The sequence below is a fragment of the Mus caroli genome, unplaced genomic scaffold (genome assembly GCF_978045245.1).
Source record: "Mus caroli unplaced genomic scaffold, Mus_caroli_1 scaffold_18, whole genome shotgun sequence".
NCBI classification, from domain to species: Eukaryota; Metazoa; Chordata; class Mammalia; order Rodentia; family Muridae; genus Mus; species Mus caroli.
Window position 1 is genome coordinate 47,623,478 of NW_028227273.1, and position 23,228 is coordinate 47,646,705.

The 23,228-nt window shown below is 48.8% G+C and overlaps 1 protein-coding gene across 1 annotated transcript in view; it reads right to left on the reverse strand.

Annotated features, from left to right (window-relative positions):
• The window catches only part of Trerf1 (transcriptional regulating factor 1), a 232,506-nt gene extending 212,712 nt beyond the window's left edge, over positions 1 to 19,794 (reverse strand). The window contains exons 1-2 of the mRNA XM_029471314.2: positions 19,644 to 19,794; positions 19,139 to 19,224 (exon numbers count right to left, since the gene is read on the reverse strand). The gene's annotated coding sequence lies outside the window, so the exon portion shown is untranslated. The remainder of the gene's footprint in view (positions 1 to 19,138; positions 19,225 to 19,643) is intronic.
• Between the last annotated feature and the right edge of the window lie 3,434 nt (positions 19,795 to 23,228).

Here is a 23,228-nt window from a genome sequence, read left to right on the forward strand (position 1 = left end):
TCAAAGGCTAAGATATCAAACAGGTCACAAAATCCTTAAAACAGTTATTGTTTTGCATGTCTGCATGGTTTAGGGAGGAGGCATGCTAAAGGGTGGCGGTCGGAGGATGACTTCCTGGGGTCACTTCTTTCTCTTTGCAGCTTTACCTGGGTCCTGGGGGAATTGAACTCAGGTCACTGCGCTCTTGCAGCAAGACCCTGCCTACTGCAACATCTCCCAGAGTATTTACGACATGAACGCAAGGTGAAGTCTAAGGCAAAAGATGCAAAACCAAATACACACCAAGCCTCTATGCCAAGCCAGGGCAACAAAGAAGCTCTTACTAAAAATACACTAAGAGGAGCCACCTCCTGTCGCAGAGTTCCAACACAGGCGTGGCCAGTTTTCATTATCTCTGTTGGTAGAAATATTTTATTTTTCTTTCTTTTTTTTTTTGTTTTTTTTTTTTTTTTCAAGACAGGGTTTCTCTGTACAGCCCTGGCTGTCCTGGAACTCACTCTGTAGACCAGACTGGCCTCGAACTCAGAAAGTCCGCCTGTCTCTGACTCCCAAGTGCTGGGATTAAAGGTGTGCACCACCGCTGCCTGGCGAAATATTTTTCAATATTTTATTTCATATAAAACAAATCTAGTATTTCTTACACCGTAAGGAATGACTTTATTTTTTGCCTTCTTACAGAAGGAAGGAAGAAGGAGGAAGAGGAGGAGGAGGAGAAAAGGAGAAAAGGAGGAGGAGGAGGAGAAAAGGAGAAAAGGAGGAGGAGGAAGAGGAGGAGGTGGAGGAAGAGGAAGAAGAAGAAGGAGGAGGAAGAGGAGGAGGAAGAAGGAGGAGGAGGAGGAGGAAGAGGAGGAGGAAGAAGAAGAAGAAGAAGAAGAAGAAGAAGAAGAAGAAGAAGAAGAAGAAGAAGAAGAAGAAGAAGAAGAAGAAGAAGAAATTTTTAAAAACTTGAGCCCTGGCTCTATAATCCCTCTATTAGGTATTAATAACACTAACTCTTAAGAGTCAAGAATGATGTGACAGGGACATGGTTGAGAGATGGCTCAGTGGTTAACAGCACTCCTTGCAGTTGCAGGACACAAGTTTGATTCCCAGTACCCATATGGCAGCTCACCTGCAACATCAGCTCCAGGAGGGCTGGAGAACCAATGCCCTCCTCTGCCCTCCAAGAGCACTACATACATGTGATGCTCATACATGCAGGCAAAATACTCATACACATTAAATAAAAATAAAATAAACCAGTGTCCACCCATATGTACATTTACAAACATACACACCCTGTCTCAAAAAAAAACAAAAAACAAAAAACAAAAAAACCGAAGAGTAAATCTTGGAAATGTTTACTCTCTTTAGTTCTAGCAATTTATCAATAATAATAATAGTAGTAGTAGTAATAATAACAATAATAATAATAATCTGAGATGTGTTCAAAGATTTGTGTGTATTTACAGTCATTAAAGTATTTGCAATAGTTAGAAATAAGTAAGCAATATTTTAATAACCAGAGACAGACTAATAAAGCTAACTGATTAAATTGTACCCAGTACATAATAAGTATATCTGAAAAGATATTAAGTATTTAAGAGAAAAAGTTTCAAAGAAGACTTTCTGAGAAAGATGGTAAATCACCTGCACAGTAGCCCAGTTCTAGTGCTGACCTCAGGGTCAGGCAGTCATGCGCATGGCAGGTGATGAACAAGCATTTTACAGCGGCTAAAGGAGTGGTAGTGTTGCTCTCCATGCCAAGGATAGGCATTGCCAAAACATACGTATTATTCAAAACAACTTTAGGGTTGCTCTCCAGATGTGTGTGTGTGTGTGTGTGTGTGTGTGTGTGTATACATATACATGTTTATGTTCATATTTATATGTGTGTATATGTACAACATGTTAATACATGTTACTATATATGTGTATATACATGTGTATATGTGTGTGCTTACATATATGTATTATGTGTGTATATATACACTATATTACATATACATTATGTGTATATGTGTGCATACACATATATGTATATATACCTTATTACATATACATGTGTGTGTATATATATACACATTTATGTTTATATATAACACATTTATGTTTATATATAAATATATGTATATATAAATACACACACACACACAGCGTTTTGTGTGTACAGAGTTTTTTGTATTCCAGCCTGGCCCAAAGCTGAATGTATAGCTCAGGATGATCTTGAACTTCCAAGGGCTGGGAATATGGGCCTCATAACCGTGTGCTGCTGGGCTGGAACTCAGGCTGTTCTGCTTGCTGTAAGCCCTCTACTCCCTGAGCTGCAGCCCCAGCCCCAGCCTTAAAATCTCAGTCATCAGCCCGTCAGACTGCACGATCTGCCGGGAAATGCTGAAAGAAGTGAGCCCACAGAAATGAGTCGCCGCTCGCTCCATCAGACTCTTGAAAACCGCCATATGCGGTTTACAGACTCCTACTACCAAAAAACAGTCTATGAGGTACTTTTACTTATCATTACATAAATTCAGCCACAAAAACAACTTTACTGAAGCTTTAAATTGTCTCCTCTGGCCTTTAAAAACAACAGGCAAAAAAAAAAAAAAAACTGAGGAAAATGGGAAGATGGGGAGGAGACTTGCTGGGAAGAAGAGGAGGATGCAAAGGAGAAAGAATTTAGGAGAGAAGGGAATGGAGTAAAATGGTAGAAATATAGTATACACGTGTGTGAAACGGTCAAAGACAGCCTTTACATTTTTAAGAGAGCTAGCAAGATTGTCTGAGCAGGTAAAGACACTTACAGCCCAGACGGAACACCACTGCCATTTGATCCCCAGGACCCACGTGGTGGAAGAAGAGAATGAAGTGGGCTGTCCTCTGCCCTCCATACATTCATGGTGGCACACACACACACACACACACACACGTACACACAAATAAAATAAATACTAAAAAAAAAATTAGTTACTAGCTCACGCCAGAAGCTCAAGGTCACCTTGAGTTAAGAGCTCCTGGGAGGTTTAGGCAGGTGGACCTAAGAGAACTCAAGGCAGCCTAGACTCCACTCCACGGCAAGGTCCCCACTCACAACACCAAAAGAAGAGCGCTGAAGAGACTGCGGGCCCATCGGATCAGAGCGCTGGACACTCCTACGGAGGACAGGGTTTCCAGTACCCATGTCAGAGGGCCCAAGACTATTTGTAACTCTAGTTCCAGGGCATCCAGACACACATTTTTGGCCTCTGTGGGCACATGAGAAACATATGCATGCAGGCAAAGGCCACGAAACAAAAATAAAAGAAACAAATCTTTTTTTTTAAATGACAAGCAGTAAGAAGTCATTATATAATAAATCTTAATTACAACATTCTGGGCAAAAGAGCAAGACGGGCCTACAGCTTAATCTAGAATTACCCAAGACTTTCAGTGTTTGGGTCCATTTCCACAGACTGGCTCATACAGTCCCAATTTCATCTTGAGCCATCAGCTAATCTTCAAGCCCCACCAGAGAGAACGTGATCATTTCAGGGAAACCAGAAGTGAATTCCCCAAGTCACATAATGTCCTCTAGTTCCTGGGAAGGTCTTCCTACCTCCAACCTAGACATCCAATATCCTCCCCCAGCCCCCCCGCCCCCCCCCCGAGTCCTACAACTAATCAGGACAGACCCACGAGCATGCTCAGATCCCAACAGCTTTTGGAAGTTAGCAGAATTTTAACATCCCCACGCCATGCCCACAGCCTAGGCCCAGCCCTGAGCGTCAACACAGAGCCTTGTGAAGGCAGAGAATGTTTATGCAGAGGGAAAAGTTCTTTAGAATTCTTGGAGCATTTTTGCATCTTTTCTCTCATTTTATTCTCAAAATAAACCCTTTCAGAGACTGGGAAGGTAGCTCAGTTGGTCCACTTGCCTGATATGCACAAGACCCTGGGTTTGATCCCCCAGCTCCACATGACCAGGGTGTGGTAGTGCACCCCTGTTATCCTAGCACGGGGGAGGATGAGGACAGCGACCAGAAGCTCAAGGTCACCTTTGTCCACATAGCATCAAGGCTAGCCTGGGCTTCAAGGCTAGCCTGGAGACCCTGTCTCCAAACAAAGAAATAACAAATTCATTCAGGAAATCCGAGGCTGAGGAAAGAAGGTTCAGAGGTGTCAAACTGCCCAAGAACAGTATTGAGGGCCAGTATGGTACCCTATCCATCCATGTCCGTCCCATGCCAGGATTTATATTAACAACCCTGAGGCCTCGCTGACTTACAGGCTAGTCAGAGGCAACGTGAAAAAGTGGGGAAAGCACCTGCTTGTACAGTCAAGTCTGGGTTTCTGGATTTGAATCTCTGCCCTACTATTCACCAGCCACGAGGCCTAAAGCAACCTCCTAAACCCCTTGGTGTCCCCATTTCCCCATCTGTGTAATGGGTAGAGGAACACCGCCATCCTTGTGGTCAAATGAGGACGGTGAGCTTACGACTGGTTCTTGCATTTTCAAGTGACTCCTGTCTCCAAAAGCTCACAAGTGAGGCTCATGTGGCCTAGTGAGCTGCCTTGTCTTCTAAAGAAGGAAAGGACCCTCTTGTGCCAATTCAGCCTCTACATCTGGCACCCTGGGTCCTCTTAACAGCTCCCGAGAGCCGCCTGCATGGGATCTCTTTCTTCTCAGGCTCTCTTTTAACACTGCACACGCTTTTAAATTCAAGTCCCCTAAAGTGTCCTCTGGAAGGACGCCGCGAGGGTTGAAGAGCCCCGGGGTGGCTGGGTGCCCAGCACTGACTGCCTCCTCGGCCGCTGCTCACACTCCATCCAACACGGGGGTTTCAGTCTGTGATGTCAGAGTTCGAGGCACACCCAGAGGGGAAGCAGGAATGAGCTGAACACAGAAGGAACCGCAAGGGACAGGCCTGACGCCCACGGAGCAAGGGCAAGAGACTGGGGCCTCAGAGAGAATGGGAGTAAGGGGAAGAAGCGGAAAGGGGAAACCCCTCACCAGCACCTCTCTTCAGCCTCCGCCATGGAAAGAAGGGGCAGTGGCGTCTCACCTACTGTGGCCAAGGCCCTGGGCTCTTGCTCCTCTTCAGTCCCTGCTGGGACGCCAGCAGTGGGGTCATTTCCCCATCGCCAAAGCCTCATGTGATAGAGGTTTGTTCACATTGAGAGGTGGGGCCTGGTGGAAGATCTCGGTCTTTGGGAGTGTGCAGGGGGTTGGGGGGAAGTGGGACTCTCTTTTGCCTCAAACCATGAAGCAAGTGGTTACTGCAGGATGTTTGATCACCTTGTGAACCCAGAGATTGTGTTATTTACTGAAAAGTCCTGTGTCTAGCTGTGCTGAGGCTGGGTCCTTAGCACACACCTTTAATCCCCGTGGCTGGACTACAGATCTACTCGAAGTACCAACTATTAATCCCAAACAAGGAAGGGAAAGCTACTCTGTAGAAGGAAGCATCAATGTTTGAAAGTGATGCCTAACCGAGTGGCAGACAAAGTGACGAATCAAAGGAAGATTTGACAGAATAGGATATGCCCAACTCTCATGAGAGGAGAGAGAGAGAGGAGAGGGAAGCTGCTTAAGAAAGCAGCGAGGAGGGCTGGAGAAATAGCTCAGCGGTTAAGAGCTCTTCCAGAGGTCCTGAGTTCAAATCCCAGCAACCACATGGTGGCTCACAACCATTGTAATGGGATCTGATGCCCTCCTCTGGTGTGTCTGAAGACAGCTATAGTATACTCATATAAAAAATAAATAAATCTTATAAAAAAAAAAAAAGCAGTGAGGAGATAATGGGCAAAAGGAGGAGGCAGGTTTACCAGATAGTTATAGAGAGACAGATTGTAGAGAGAGAACAAGCTAGACCCAGGTGAAGACAGAGAGTGAGAAGGAGCCAGAAGATGAGAACATAACTGTCAGAGTTAGTCTGAGGCCAAGCAGAGCAATTCAGGAGAAGCCTAGAGAAGCCAGACAGAATCAGTCAGCCTGGAGAGGAGTTTGAGCCAAAACAGCTCAGCCAGCAGAGCTCAGAAAGACCTGGAAAGGGTGAGCTTATTCAGCAGTCAGTCTCCAAGGCTGAAGACATTCTAGGTTTAGATAATATTTTACAGAGGCTAGAAGCTTCCAGAGCTAGGCCTGGGTTAGCAGACTGAGGCAGCGAGCCTCTGGGATGACAATTACTCAAGAAAAAAAAAAAAATACTGTGACAAGTGGCTTTGTTCCACACCTATCCGGCTACATGCTGTCTCACCAGAGGCCCAATCAAACATCCCAATCACCATCAGGGCCAGTCATGAACCTACAAAATGTCCACCAGGCTGGGGATACAGCTCAGGGACCGAAGGTGTCCAAAAAGGCCAGAGGATGGTTTCACATCCCCTGAAGCTGGAGTTACAGGTGGTTGGTGAACCATCCAATGTGAGTGCTGGGAACCAAACCCAGGCCAGCCCTCTGCAAGGGCAGAACACGCTCTCAACACCCTGGACTATTTTTCCGGCCCCCTTGCTCTTGCCACCGAGACTTTATATGTACCAGGACTCAAGCTGTGTGCTGGGTCAATGGGATAAGACATCACTTGTGTCCTTCTGAAGCTAAGAGTCCTATAGCAAAGACAGACCCAACAAGGGATCACTGATCCAGCTGGACAGAAGAAACTCACCTGCCCTCCAGGGAAGGCGTCTGAAATACTGGAGGGTGAAATAAGCCTATTGGGAAGGGACAAGGCCAGGTCCCATAAGCCCCAGCACCACCATCACCACCCAGACATTCTTGCAAATATGAACACGTTCTGTCCCCGGCTACCTGAATAGCCACCAGCTCCATGGCACCTGACTTGTGGCTAATGAACCTGGAGGGCTGGATTCTTAACTTTATTCAACTTTTCATGAATTTAAATGTTAACAGCCATGCAAAGCTAGTGGCTAGTGGCAAAGCTAGTGTCCCTATGTTGTGCTAGATAGCATAGGGCATTAAAGTGCAGGCGATGGAAAATGAAAACAAAACAATGTCCCCAAATTCAGAGCTTGACATTTTAACCCCCAATATGATGGCGTCAGGAGGTGGGGCCTGCAGCGGGGAGGGGCTGGTGGTCATCAGAATAGGATCTCATATACACAATTCTTGATTTTGTACACACACACACACAACGCACACACACAAAACTTCAAAAAGGCTGCCTCGCCTCCACCCCACCATGCATGGACCCAGAGGAAGACAGCCATTCACGATCCTGAAACAGGTTGTTGCTAGATACTGGATCTGGCTACCCCTACCCACTGACATTGGCCTTTCTACCCTCGAACTGAGAGAAATAAGTATTTGTCATCGGAGCCACTTGGTGTGGGTTGCTTTTGCTCGAGTGGTCTACAAGGACTGAGATGAACAGGTAACTCTTGAAGTTGCACAGGGGATTCCTCAAAGCCTGGTCTATATGGAGGCCCACAGTCAATGTGACCTGCCCCGGCCTTCTCTGTATCCACGGAAACAAGCCCTTTCACATACCGCCTCCACAGCTGTGCTAGACAGTTTTCCTACTACTCAAGTTTCCAGGCAGGCTCAACTAGAATCGTGTCCCTTCACTAGACCCTGGGCTCCTCCATTTCATACAGATGGTTCAAGCTGTTGGTCCGATTCTGGTACCCAGCAACAACCCACAAACATTTGATGAACAAGTAGTGGAGAGACTCCTGATTAACATCCTCTCTCTCTCAAGGATCAGAAACCCTTTGACTCGCCAATGAAAGACTTTGGTCCTCAAGCATCCCCAGCATCTACCTACAGCTCTCTGCCAGCATCCAGGGTATCTGCATGTGTTCTCCTCCGTTCTCAGAATCTATGGTCAGCTCAGCACAAGTGACTCCTAAAATCCAGTCTCTGGGCCAGTCCTCGGCTTGGGCGCCAACTCTAATATGTAGCATGCACATGATCCCTAGCAAGCTACTGCAGAGGGCTTGCCTCAGTTTCCTCAATGGGAAGAAGTGGAGCTTTGCATCAGCCCTTATAGTGAATGGTAAGGTACGAAATGACTAAGCTGCACAAGGCCCGGCACACAGTAAGCACTAGACAAGCGTGCCAGTATTAAAGAGGCCTGCACCACCTGAGTCCAACATTGCAGGGAGTATGCAAATTCCTGAACCCCTATACAGGCCATCCTCCTGTTCTCTGGAATGCAAAAGATAAAATCCAGCCTCTTACTCACAAAGTGTTACCAAAATGCTCTTCTTGTTCCCAAGAGAAAATTTTATTTTAATTCCTTCTAACTTCAAAATGACACGGTCCCCACTGCATTCGGGTGGCAGGGGCGAGCGAGGAAGCAACGGAACCGGGGCCAGCAGCTTTCCAAAGGTTATAAAGCGATTGGGGGGGGGGGAGAAAAGAGCGAAGGCAGCTGGGGGTGGGGGTGGGGGGCGCACAGGGGAGGTGGAGAGAATTCCCTTGAGTTTCTGCTATTATTGAATACCCCAACTCTCAAGGCAGCTCGGCCACCCCCTCCTCCACGTGGGCTGAGCTCTGCTAATGAGAACGCGAAGCCCCTGCCTGCATTACCGCAATAATGATTTCCCTGTTGCATTTTTACATGCCTGCTGCTTTATCATAGCCGAAGTAGACATATATTTTCAATAAATCCCTTCCCTCACTCGCCCCTCCCAAACTCTGAGCTCTCCCCGGAAATGTTGCTCGGTGCCGGGCGCCCCTCCTCCCTCTGCACAAACCTTACCCCACAGCCCGGTGAGATTCACTAATCAAAACAGAGAGGAAAGGGTGGGGGGGGAAGAAAAATGGAAAAAAAAATCACAGCTGCTAAAAAGCACCAGTCGCTGTAAGCCCAAGCCCTCTCCATTTTTCTGCAGGAAGCATTATCGGCTTCAAGGACGTGACGCCCCTCCCCTAGCCGAGAGCTTCAGCGGAGTTGCTCAAAGGGGAAGGAGGAGGGGGCGGGTGAAGAAATCTAATATTCCCTCTTTCCTATTTTGACTAAGCCAGCACAGACAGAAATATAGATAAGGCCTTGAATAACTGATTTAACAAAATGTCACTTATCAAAAGGAGTTGGGGGAAGGGACAGGATTTGCATTCAAGGGCTCTAGTTAAGCCATGCTGCAAGGCCATAGAACAGCAAGGAAAAGAACCCTGCTCTGGTCTCCCTCACAGGCTCAAGACACTGGGCCTGGCTTTCTCCCCACATCAAGAACCAACGGGAAGAAAAACCAGAGATTTAAAAAAAAAATTTTTTTTTTAAAAACGGAAAAAAAAAATCTGATTCTTACATAAGCGTGTCTACAGTACCAACCAGTGGCTGGCTGTGTGCAAGAAGCCGGGATGCAGAGCGAAGAGGTGACCCAGTTCTGCCCTCCCCAAACTCCCAGTCCAGAGAGGATAAACTCATACAACGTGATTCTGCATGCCGAGGGCAGCAGGGGTCCCAGGACCATGGCCTGTACGTCCCAACAGTCCCTCCCCAAGACCAGGCAAAGCACACACAGACACCCAGATACCTAAGGAATGGGCATTTATGAGACATATCATCAGATCCCACAGTGGCTTCTAATGAGTTAAAAGCTATTCAAAAGGAAGGACGGACGTAGTCCTGGGGTCTTCACGGTTCAAACTCTGACAACCACATACTCACCCAGCTAAAAAAGCACAGGCAAGCCAGCTGAGAGGTCTGTGAACCAGCCTCTAGTTTCATTTTAAGGGTGGGCTGCATTTCCTAAGGTTATGAACCTTGGGGGACACTCAATTAACACTCAAATTCCCTTGGATATCAACTCTTACCTTCTTCTGTTAAAATAAAAAAAAAAATGCCCTTGACCATGTTATGGTGACACGCCCACCTTACGCTGAATGGTAAGGGTATGATATGACTAAGCTATCTGCACAAGGGAAATTAGTGTTTCTGGGGGAGCCCTGCTATGTCTCAAGGTCAGAGCCCAAAGACTTGAGGCCGCCCAGGAACTAACTGCCACAAGTCAAGTTTAAAGGAAAGAAACCAGAAAGCTGTGTGCTCCAGAACGACAGAACCAACCAATCTGAGTTTCAAAAATTTAACTTTCTGCCAGGCAGCGGTGGCGCATGCCTTTAATCCCAGCACTTGGGAGGCAGAGGCAGGTGGATTTCTGAGTTCGAGGCCAGCCAGGTCTACAGAGTGAGCTCCAGGACAGCCAGGGCTACACAGAGAAACCCTGTCTTGAAACAAACAACAACAAAAAAAGGTGGAAACTGCTGGAAAGGTGGCACAGCAGTTAAACACAATGGCTGCTCTTCCAGAGCTCAACTCCCACAGTCATCTGTAGCTCCCGTTCTAGGATACCCAACACCCTCTTCTGCCCTCCAAGGGGGGGCACTGATTGTATGTGGTTCACAGACATACACCTGGGCAAACACCCATACACATAAAAAAAAACCAAATAGATAAATACACGCTGTTCACAGGTGCTTAAATCTTTGGAGGACTAGGGTAGTCACTGCAGTGGTAAGCCCTAACACCCACACCGCCCTCTCAGCTTTCTTACTGAATGCTTACTGAATGTCACACGGCTCAGAGGTCTCAGCTGTGAGTTGGTGAGGTACCAAGAGGCCATTCACGGTCTGGCATCAAAGTGAGCCCTGGTTGCCAGTTACACGTGAGGCTCTCAACCCCTCTTCTCCCCTCTGTCTCCTTTCTGGAGTTACAGGTTTGAATCAACATGTGCAGCTGTTTTGGGCGACTGAGAATCTAAACACTCTCCCCTGTCCCTGGGAGATACCAATAAGACAAGTCAAAGAACATCCAGAACTTCAAAATCCTAGGAACTTTACGTCAGTGCGGCGTGCACGACCTCATGAGCGCTCAGGCTTCCCCACGCATCTCCCTCTCCAGTCCTGTTAAACCACACCCCGCTGTTTCAAACAACATGCATTTCCCACGTAAATACAGGAAGATGCTTCATCCATAGCATCACAAAATCTCTCCGGCAATTCGTAGCAGTGAGATCAGTGTAGTCCTATCTCATCTTCTGGGTGTGGTTAAAGTTTTTCACCATGAAAATAAATTTCACATAAATAATTCAAGTCTCACCCTCTAAGGTGGACAACAGAATTCCACATGCACAGGACGGATTTTAAAAACTGGGAATGACTTTCCAGTATACACAGCAAGGCCGAAGGCCTGTTTTATGCTAGATTCAGCTTTGTAGCGCTAACATTGCTAACTACAAACAGCTAAGATGTGGAGGGCAAAGAGAAGGTGCAGCACGTGAAAGCGTTGCCAAGCTCAGAGTCCTCTTTGGGACCTGCGTGGTGGAAGAAGAGAACCAACCAAGTCCTGCAGTTTGTCTTCTGACCTGCCTAGGTGTGGGTGACTCACACATATACCTGTACATACACACACTAAATAAATGTAAATACAGATATATGCATAGCTTGAGCCACAGCCAGCCTTCTTGAGTAAGTTCAAGGTTCCCCTGCACCTGACTCACAGGGTTCTTTGAAGAACAAACCAACCTTGCTTGTCCCTTTGGGGAGACTGTCTCACATTCTGCCTACAGACTCAGAGTTTGAATCTGTCTCCATTGGCATTTTGTCAGCCAGCATTTCTGATGCCCGACTTGGGGGCCACGAGAGAATGGGACAAAACCCCAAACTGAAAGCGACTACAGGGAGGGAGCAAGAGTGCGAGGAGACTCACAGCACTTTTAGGAGAGGCTCTGGGAACTAAGGAAAGAGTTTCAGGCTTCACATCAGAAACTAAAGATGAGCTGCAGATGAGTGGCCACCTCCTGACTGCCTGCGAAGCCTCTCAGAGTCCACACTTTGCAGACCTTGTCTGATCCCACCACGCACAACTGTAGGAGGGGAGGAGGAGACACGTGTTGTCATCCTCCTGTTAGAGACGAGAAGCAGCTGGGAGCACAACTGGACATCAGATCTTTGAACTCCCTCCTCACCCACCCACCTGCCACATAAACCCCACAGTCAAGGCCTTGTAGAGGTCACAGCATATGATAAGGAGATACGTTTACGAACAGCAGAACAAATGAGAGGCACCTATTCACGCAGGGTTTTGTGCATCCCAGATGGGCCTCGAACTCTTGGACTTTGGGTCCTCCTGCCTCTACCTCCCTGGCTAGGATTTAAGGTGTGTGTAGCACCCACGGCACCTGACTGATACAGTGGTAGGGACTGAACCCAGGGCGTCCTGCAGTCCCCGCAAGCACTTGACCAAATGTTCAGTATGTTTTGTAGTTGTTTGTTTGATTCGTTCATTTGTTTTTGGTTTTAAGCTTCCGGTTCAAAACATACAGCACCATGCCTCACCTCTTGAACAGGGCTAAGGTCTTTTTCTAGTCATAGCTGGCTAATAAATCAAATGGAAGGCCCCCAAAACTGAAGATTGTTTTTCCTTCAGCCAACGTAGTCTGTTCTTTCTCGATGCTGCTCAGTAATGCGGGCAAATGATCAGAAAAAAAAAAAAATAAATGCAGTGGAATTTCTGATGCAGTTTTAACCCTTGGAGTATCTGGCCAGGGTTCTGAGTCTGGACCCTTCCCAAGGACAATGCAGCCTTGGCCTGGGGTACAGGAAAGGGGAGCAGTGTATCGTAGCATCATAGAACTCCTGTCTGGCCACTCACATCCTCATTCTAGCTGTACCCTCAGTACAGGATGGAGGGAGGAGACATCACTCCCCACAGCAAAAGACAGAGCCTCCCCCTCAGACCTGCTGAACAGCTTCTCTCAGTTGATCCAGCCCATTTCTCAAATCAATCAGTCCTCTCCACTAATCACTCCCATCAGGAGGAGAGGGGGTGATGTTGGGATGGGGGAGAGCGGGGGATGGGCTCCTGCCGTGCTGTGCGTGTAGATGTCAAAGAACAATTTTAAGAAGTCAGTTCTCATCAGGTTTTTTCATTCCACGGTGTGGTCCCTCTCAACCATCATACTGACCCTTCATGGGCATCACACACACACACACACACACTCACACACTCACACTCATACACATTCACACACTTATACACATACTCACTCACAATCATACACACTCACACACACTTACACTCACTCACACACTCACACATTCACACACACACTCTCACTCACACACACTTGTACACACACACATACACATATCTAAATGTACTTTTTTAAAAATCCAAGTATTTAAGCAGAGTCCAAGGCTATAGGCCTTGTAATCCTAGCTACTCAGAGGCTAAAGCAAGAAGATTGAAACTAGTTCAAGGCCAGCCTGGGGTAGGCAATGAGTTTAAGAGCAGTCACAGTATACACAGACAGACAGACAGACAGACAGACACACACACACACAATAAGAATCTCTTTAACAATTGACAGAAAGAAGGAAGGAAAGAAAGAAAAGAGAAAGAAAGAGAGAGAGAATGAAGAGGAGGAGAAGAGGGGAGGGGAGGGGAGGGGAGGGGAGGGGAGGGGAGGGGAGGGGAGGGGAGGGGAGGGGAGGGGAGGGGAGGGGAGGGGAGGGGAGGGGAGGGGAGGGGAGGGGAGGAGAGGAGAGGAGAGGAGAGGAGAGGAGAGGAGAGGAGAGGAGAGGAGAGGAGAGGAGAGGAGAGGAGAGGAGAGGAGAGGAGAGGAGAGGAGAGGAGAGTCGAGTCCGTGGTACAGCACTTGCTTGGCATGTGTAAAGAGTTATTTAGATTTAGCACTAAAAATAAGAGATGGAAATCCAACCCTTTCTTTCCAAGGCCCACAGGGCTCCGAATGGCCATTCAAGGCTCCCTCCCCCTTACCTAGACCTCCCTAGCTTCCTACAGATCTAAAGCTAGCCACACAGATTCTCTGCTGCATGGCCACTCTGTCTTCTCCACCCTACTCCTCAAGGAGGCTGCATTAGATCTTCTGCCTGGTCCCTACTTCACAAGAGCATGTAACCCAGTTTGCAGTATCCACCTCTGCCCACATCCACCCGTGGTGGCCAGAGAGAGAAGCATGTCTTATGATCTCCAAGATTCCCAGTACCTTAATGCGACCGGCAAATAGCATGTGCTCAAGAAAGAATAAGCTAACTGGGCTGGAGCAACGGCTCAGGACCCAGGTTCAATCCCAGCACCCATATGGTGACTCACACCCCCTATAACTCCAGTTCTAGAGGATCCAATGCCCTCTTGTGGCCACTGGGGGCACTGAGCATGCACAAGATAATACACAGACATACAAGGCAAAAAAGACTTCTGCACATAATAAATAAATAAATAATTCTAAAAAAACAATAAAAATTGCTAAATGTGTAAATGAAAATCAGGGCTTCTCAAGTCAGAAATTAAAATAATAATAATGATAACACCACATTATCCCAAAATTTTCATAGCCATTTAGACCCTAAGTTTTATTTTCCTTCTCTTCTTCCTCTAAAAGTATTTTCTTTTTTTTTTTTTTTTTTTTTTTTTTTTTGGTTTTTCGAGACAAGTGCTGCACTTGGGAGGCAGAGGCAGGTGGATTTCTGAGTTCGAGGCCAGCCTGGTCTACAAAGTGAGTTCCAGGACAGCCAGAGCTATACAGAGAAACCCTGTCTCGAAAAACCAAAAAAAAAAAAAAAAAAAAAAAAAAAGTATTTTCAATGTCAGTAGATCAGTAGCCAGCATAACCCACACCGCTCCTAGCTTCTTGTCCCCTAGGTGGGAACAAACAACCTAAATATTCATTTCCTCGGCCTGAATTCCTCTAAGTGGCTATTCTGGGAATTTCAAATTCTTAGAAAACATCCCAGAGGGGTTTTTGGTGGTTGTGTCTGTCCTTTAACTCAGAAGAGATTTTCTAAAAGACTCATGGAGCAATTCACATAGAAAGACTTTAATAGTTCTTAAAAATGCAGCCCTAGGGAGGATGGCTCAGTGGGTAAAGTGGCGGCTGCAGAGGCAGAAGGACCCTGAGTTCAGATCTCCATCACCCACCTAAGACAAACGAAACAATAAACACGATGGCATGCGGCTATAGTGGAGCACAGGGAGGCAGAGACAGGAGGATGGGTTCCGGGAGATCACTGGCCAGCCACTGAATGAATGAGCTCTGGATTCAGAGAGAAATTCTGTTTCAAAAATTTAAAGTGAAAAGGGCCAGAACGAGGCCTGGGACAGATGGGGACACATGGTAAGGGCATATGCCACAGAGACTGTCAACTTAAGTTTGACCTCCAGAACCCACAAAGTGGAAGCAGAGAATCAACTCCCACAAGCTACCCTCGACAGCCACACATGCGCAGGGGTACACATATACACAAATAAAAGTCAAATGAATAAATAAGATAAATAAGGTGACAGGGCACCTGAGGAGAAGACAGGCAACACTGACTTCTGGCTTGCTTATGCGCACACGCATGCGCATGCGCGTGCGCGCACGCACGCACGCACGCCCATAGCACACTGATAAGCATACCAGTAATGCAATCAGGCTGGTTTTAGTCCCTTTCCGGACGGGGTGGGGGTAAAGAGAAAAATCTCAACTATATTTTAACCTCACCAGTTACTCTCCAATATGAAAATCTAAAAATACGGTTAACCCACAAGATCCTTTAAGATTGTAGCCTTCCCACAAGATCTCTGAGGACTCCAGCCCTCTTCCCTGTTTCAGCCACACAGTTTCGTGAGTTCAGAAATGAGCAGGGCTTGTGTGGCTCCAGGGCAGGTCTGGAGCACCTGTTTGGATCCTTATTTTTCTGGATCGATACCCAAAGTCAATAAAACCATCTAGAGCTTTCTCCCAAAAAGCCCAGAGTGGCAGTCCAGGTCCCGGAAGTCACCATACACCGTCAGTCAGTAAGGACCCTATCACCACTCGCAGGATTGCAATAGCCCACCCGTGAGCTCACAGCTCATCAGGCAAGGTCACACTAAGCTTTGAGGGTCCCCTTCGCCTCCCCAAAGCTACCTGCTGCCCGGGAACAACAGCGTTAACTAACCTCAAGCTCGACTAAGCATTAGATCATCCAGCCAGCTGGCTGGAGAGGAAACTTCGAAGATGAACTGAAATTATTTTGGGTGCCTGAAAGTACAAGCTCCCTCTACAGCAGCATGTATAATTAGGATTTTTTTTAATAAATCTACAACAGGGTTGGAGAGGTGGCTCAGCAGTAGTGAAGGGCACTTACTGCTTGCTCCTGGCAGACTAACGGAACTTTATTCCCAGCACCCACTAGGAGGGTCACCACTGCCTATAACTGCAGCTCCAGGGAGCCCCATGCCTCTGGCCTCGGCAGGAATCTGCACTCACATGTGCACATACCCACATGCAGACTCACGCACAAAAACACAATTAAAAGTATTTTTAAAAAAATCCATAAGACATAAATGAATGAGGGACTCTACACCAACAGCAGGCTTTCCTAAGAAATGGCTTTTACAGGTTGGCACAGTTGCCAGGCCGCTCAAGCGCCTTTGTGGAATGCCAACGTACAAATCCATTTCTCCAGGAGAAGACAAAAAACAGAAGTTAATCAACTCGCCCCGAGTCCATGAAGCAATTTGGCCGTTGGCCCAGGAAGACAGTGTCAAGAGCTCTGGGTTCTCACTCCACGTGACTCTAGAATAAAGCTGGAACCCAAAGAGCTATCCTTCTAAAAGTAATAATAATAACCTCCATATGGAGAAACGGCGAGAAATTGGTACCCTATCCGTTTTCAGATTCACCTTGGCCTGTCTTGAGCATACAGCCACCTTAGAAGTTCTGTCACGTTAGAAATGCCCACAAACTCAAACCAACTACTAAATATAAACAATTTTAGCTCTTCTCACCCCATCAGCCTCTTGGCAAATTCTTCTGTGCACCACCCCACCCCGCCTAGTGGGAGAAAAAAACAATACTTTGTGTTCTTACGATAAACCCATACATCAAAGAAGAAAGAGAAAATTCTAAATAAGCTTTGTTTTCCGTGTCTGCACATTTTTATATACGAGGCACGGAACACAACACCCTCTCCTCTCTCCCCTCTTTATAATTTAAACTCTGAACTCAACAAATAGCACAGGCCCAGGCCGGTTAACAGAGTGCTCTCTGCACAGCTGCTAGACGGACTCTTTCCACAGTAGGCTTCTGTCAGTGCTCTCTGATATTAGCACATGCCTGCTACGTGGATGCCTGCTTACCAAGCTGTGAAAAGACCCACGTTCACCCTGGAACCTACAAAATTAATCTTCTCTGTGCCTATAATGCATAAAGCAAAGGCGCCTTCCCTCCCTCCCCCTCTCACCCCCCCCCACATGTCAGGCTACCTTCTAAACAATCAGTTGGCGAAAATGGACATGCCTGAAAGGGCGGGGCCCAAAGGGGTGTGTCACTCCGGGTATCAATTCCTGTAAATCAAATCCTGACAATTGTCACAATATTTTAAAAAGAATGAATTATGATTCTTGGGCCTTCAAGCCTTTATTACCACGAGAACATTCTCAGTTGAATGGCAGGGGGGGGGCGCTACTGTGACTTGATTAATGGCCAAAAGCGAGACAATAAAATAAATGTTAAGGGGGGGGGGGGGGGGAACCATTCTTAGCTCCCAGGTTAGACATGTAAATAATTCCACCCTGGAATAAACACACATGAGGAATTCTTATTTACTCTCCGAGCGTATACACCCAATCAGACTCAGCTGCTAGCCCAGTTAAAGATAACAGCTAGTTTGTTTAGCTAATGCCTAGTTGGGAACATGTGATAGGTGGCACTAATAATTCTAACTCAACTCAAACTGCCAAATATTAATCCCTTGATTCTGAAGCCTGATGGGAGGAAGGAGAGAAGGAAAAACAGACTGTTTATCAGTAACATAAGGGGGGTGTTGTTGTTATTGTTTTGTTTTGTTTTGTTTTTAACCCATTTTCCCTTTCTAAACTCAAAACCTGTTTACAGAACTCAGGAAAGCTTAACCGACTTTAGTTAACCCCAGTGTTGGGTGGTTATGCCTTATCCCTACTAACCAGTTCCTGGCCAGACCCCCTGGTGCTCAAATTCTCCTGGCCAAGTTCAACTCCCCACACCAGCACCCATCAAAGTGAAAGTATCTGCAGAACCCAGTAGGCTGAGCGCCAAGAAAGACCAGGAGAGGCAAAGACTGCTGGTTTAACTAGCTAAGTGCTGGCTCCTCCAAGCATCTTGTTGGAGAGGGCCACAAAGCACACTTCCCCACAGAACTCCTTAAATGAGAAGTACCGAGGGTGCAAAAGATTGTCACTGCCTGGGACAATGTAAAACTCCTTTCTTTCTTTCTTTCTTTCTTTCTTTCTTTCTTTCTTTCTTTCTTTCTTTCTTTCTTTCTTTCTTTTTTAAAATCACCTCCACTGCCTGAGGAAAAGGCCAAGGAAACTGCTTCTCCCAGGCATGCTCTGCTGACGTCTTGGGCCATGCCTGAACTGGTCATGTCGAAGCATGACTTCCACACACTTAGCAAGACCGTCCAGGACCACGAAAGACCAAGCACTGACTACAACACAAACACTTCACTTACCAAAGCAACATTTGTCTGAGGAGTTTGACAGCAAGCTGACTCTAACCTGCCCGGAACCCCAAGGCATTTTTTTTTCTTCTTTAACCCAAGGATGGCGGGCTGCAAGCTCCAGCCAGGCGCTGGCCAGAGGCTGCCTGCCAGGTGCTGTCAGCCTGCCTCGGTGGGTTAAAACCGTGCTTTGGTTTGTAATTTCTGCTTCTTCAGCCCACCAGCAGTAACTTCCCAGACTCCCAGACTGAAGTTGGGGAGTGAAGAGGCAAGTTCGCCTGCTTATACACTTCTCCCACCTGGGTGGCCACACTTACTTCTGGGGACTACCCAGCCCCCACAGAGCCCGCAGACTCACATATATACACATATGCATCATGTCAAAAACCCCAAAAGACACATCCCTAGGGTCCTGCGGTTTCTTGGCTGGAAGAATGGAGGCTTTATAATATACCAACCTTCAATTTCAAACCCACCACCGACACCCTTTAAGCTGGGGTTTGCCAGTTACACCGCCCACCTCACCCCTCCCCCTTTGCTGGGATGCTATGAGCCCGGAGAGGGAACAGGGAAGAAGGCGAGCAGGGAAAAGGCCCTGCTAACGTACTGAAAGTAAAGAGGCCGCGGGAGACTTGTCGTTCTGTGTCCCCCGCAGGCTTCCCTCCACACTCCACCCCCATCTTCTTACGGAGCATCCCTCCTCCCAACTATTTTTTTTTTTAAATGAAACTTAATAAGCTTTTCGCCTACCTTGGCTGTTTCGGCAACAAGTGCCTGGGCAATCCGACAAGACGACCAATCTCCACTTGGGGGGGTGAGATGGGGGGCGAGCCGAGCTGATGGAATAATTTCAATATTAATTTATGTCAGCCGCCTTCTCGCAGCTACTCATTTACAGTACTGCCCTCAGCCTGTAAACAAATATCGCTCCGCCAGGAAACATACTCCCCAGATGCAAGCCCCTCTCCCAAAGCAGGGAACCTGGCCCCTCGCCCCTCCCTCCCACAGCACGGCCCCCTCCCCCCTGAGTCCCGGGTGGGAAGCTCAGGGCTTTCTAAAGCACCAACTCACCACCTTCAGCCACCACCCCAGCAAGAAACTTACTCGGTCCGGTCTACGCCTCAACCCTCCCTCCAGGAAATCTCCTCTCCATATGTATTCAACCTCCCCGCAGGAAATCTACTCCCCCCTCCCCCCTTCTATATACATGCACACCCCTCTCCTCCTCACGCGCCCTCCCCGGCCAGAAACTTACTAGCTAGCAAGCAAGCGTGCAGGCTCTCTCGTTCTTGGAAACTTACTCCCAGATACAGCACCAATAGCACCCCTCTTTCCCCCCCTCTCCCAGGCCCTGCTCCCTTCCTTGCCCTCCAACTCCAAACTCTCCGCATCCAGCCACTCTCTCCCTCCCCGGTGGAAATTTGCAGCGCCGGGCTGCGCGCGTGCATCCACCCTCCTCCCCTCCAGGAAACTTACTCCCCATCTGCATGCACCGCCTCTCAGCCATCGCTTAGAGGGAAGGGGGTGTGCTGGGGAGACAGAAATACATATGTATCTCTCGCCCCTCCCCCGGCCGCAGCCCACTCAGGGCCGAGCAGCGCTAACCTGGCCTTACCTTTTTGCATGGCCCCCTCCCCGAGCCCTCCGGATCCGCTCCCCAGCACCCCAACCCACCCCTTTTCACCCATCACCCACCCCTAGCAACCGTTCCTAAGCTCCTCTCGGCCTTTTTTTTTTTTTTTAAATCCAGGATGCAAATTCCTCCCCTGTCAGCAAATCGACTGTCAAATTATTTTCTTGCAAAAGGAGAAAGGCGGGGTGGAGTGGGGGGGGGGTCAGAAAAGGGGGGGGCAGACAGGCGGGTAAAAGAGGGAGAGGGACAGAGGAGGGGAGAGATATCCCTCCGCAGAGCTGGGGCTGGCGGCGGGCGGGGAAGCAGGAAGTAAGGTGTCCAGCGCGGCGGGTTCTCCGCCGCGGCCCCCGCCCGCCGCCCCTGTCCCCCGGGGCGCCGCGCTCCGGCAGGCGCGGGCCGCCCGGTGCATTGTTCGCAGCCTTTCCCTAGCCCGTGCACGGACGACTTTTTTTTTTTTCTTTTCCGCGCTCCACGTAGTGTATGCGTGAGCTTGCACCTTTTGTAAGCTGGCGAGTCTCTGAACAGGAGAGGATGGGACCACGAGCCTAGGACCTGTCAGTCCTCGGAGTGTAGCAGAGACTCGGATCCCAGGAGGGGGTGGGGGACTCGAGGCCCCCTTGGAGTGGGAGGGGTGGGAGAGCAGCTTGGTGGCCGGGAAGCTGCGGCCTTCCCACTCCGGACCCATTGCAGGATTGCTTCCTGCGTCGCAGTCGCGGTTATTGTAAAAGGCGCGTTGCAAATCTAACGACTCGGGCTGGGAGATTTTTGTTGTTGTTTATTTAAGGATTTGCAAAGATACCAAGATCCAGGCAGGCTGCAAAAAGGATTGTGCCTCGAACCCTCACCGCCACCACCGCATCCCCGGGTCTTTCTAGGGCCTGGGGGTGCTCCCAGGAAGGGATCTGCGGGTTCTGGAGAAGCTCGCGCCTCCATCCTCTGCCCCTTGGGGGCGGGGAGAGGTCTCCATCTCCGCTGGGTCTGGGAGGGATGTTGCCTAGGAGAGAGGCGGGCAGGAGGGAGGGAGGAGAGGAGGGGGCGCGGGTGCGGCCCTGCGTCCGCCCCTCGCCGTGCGCCATGACTGTGGAACGTGGTGCCGGGGAGGAGGGCCCGCCGCCGGGGGGCCGCCCGGGGCTGCTCGGCATTGGTTGCAGAAACCCGAGCCCTGAAGTCGCTCCCCCTCCTTGGGCTTGTCTCCTCCTCCTGCTCTGCGGGGGAAAACCGCTGCACCCAAACGGAGAGCAGCTGCGAGCAAGGGGGCAGGGCGCCGGCTGGCAGGCTAGCCAAGGGTTCGAACCCCCCTCGGGGGGCTCTGGCTGGCCTCGGAAATGGAAAAGGATCCGAACAAGACCTCGTCCCGGGTCTGCAGATCAGTCCAGGTGCTACGACCTTAGGCCAACATCCCCGGCATCTCCAGCCATCTCCGTACTTCTTTTCTAGTCTGAGGAAACGTGCACCAAAGATAGTTCAACTAAACCAGCCACCCGGCGCGGAGATCTAGACTTCAGTGCTGGAGGATCTGTAGGACAACAAGGTTTTTTGGTTGTTTTTTTTTTTCCCCCACGAGGAAAAGTTACCATCCTTTCCCTCCCCTGTGTGGAGTAATCGTTGTGCCCTTTTCTCCTCAAATCTGGCGCGAGATAAGCCACTGTCCCTGACCCACCCCACCCCCACTTGGGCTCCGGGTGTGGACAGGGCGGGAGAAAGACTATATGGAAGCTTAAAGCATGAGGTCATGGGTTGAAGAAGCTGCTGCCAAAAGCCGCGGAGGCGGTGTGTATATGTGTGTTGTGTGTGTGTGTGTGTGCGCGCGCGCGTGCGTGGGTGGGTAGGTGGGTGGGTGTGTTTGGAGGGGTAACGGTTCTCCATCTTCAGCACTGGAAAGCCCTCTCATCTAGTCCTATAAATTCTAAAACACCTGAACCAGGAAGACCCTCTGAAAGAAACAGAAAGAGGCTCGGGTCTGTTTTCTCTCAGTGACCCTCTGGCCCTGGACCGGGTCCTTTCGACTAAGCAAAGAGCCAAGGACAGCGAAGAGGAGCAAAGCTTGCTCACCCTTACCTTGCCAATCCTCTGCTTCCATTAAGACTGCCGCCCTTACTAAGACACTAGTGTCCCACACCGCAGCTTACCACCTTTTAAACCCTGCAAGTCCCTCCTAGTTGGTCTCAGATAAAGTAGATTCTGAAGCAACCCCACCCGCCTTGCGCGGGGAGTGGGGTGGGGTGGGGGGCGTAGTTCATCCCTGCAGCCCTCTCTTCCTTCAGTCAAAGCCTTGCCACTGCTTTGTTCCAGAGGGGGGTGGCCTCCCTAACCATTCACCTACTTGATTTTACTAGACCTTTTTGGACCTTCAGTGTTCCAGTCCACTTCCCCTATCTCCAAGAACCCTTCTAGAAGTTACACCTTCATCTCTGACTCCCTGGAGTTGGCGGGCCTTTCTCCAGACCTTCTAGCAGCCAGGCAATCACAGAACTGGCCCTAAGGAAGGCCCTTTGCTAAGCTTGAGAGCCACCACTGCCCCAGGGCCTGACGGTTCCCTGAGCGAGTTGGCTTGGATTCCTCTAGAGACCTTGGAGAAAGCATCGCCCTGCCCTTCCTACAAACCTGAGTCTCTCCACCTCCAAAGGTCAGCACTCACACCCACAGAGCACCAAGAGACAAAAGATCTCCAAACAAAAGCTCCTCCCTGGGGCAGATAAGAAACCCCAACAGATCAGAAGTTCCAGGCTGCAGTTAAGTAACTGGCCCCGGGTCATAATACAGACCTTTACCACCCAGGTTTGCAGGGGCTCCTAGACCACAGGCTGCAGAAGGCTTCATGCAACTGCACGGCCACCTTCAAACACCACACTTATGTGATCCACAAGTTCACCGGGAGCAGAGAGTGTCGCTGAAGAGAGTTAGCCCAGAAGATCTTGAGCAAACTCCCTCTCTCTGGAACAATGGCACATACAATAAATTGACAAGGTGAGGCTTGACCAACTTAATAGTTACAAGCCTTAGAAAACCACTGCAAAAGCCCTTGTTTGTTTTTAATGGAATCCTATAGTCCTTCTCTCTCTCTCTCTCTCTCTCTCTCTCTCTCTCTCTCTCTCTCTCTCACACACACACACACACACACACACACACACACAGGAAAAAATTATGTCCCCAGAACCTGAAATTATTTAAGCAAAATTATCTTTGGCCTAAATGATTGGAAAACAC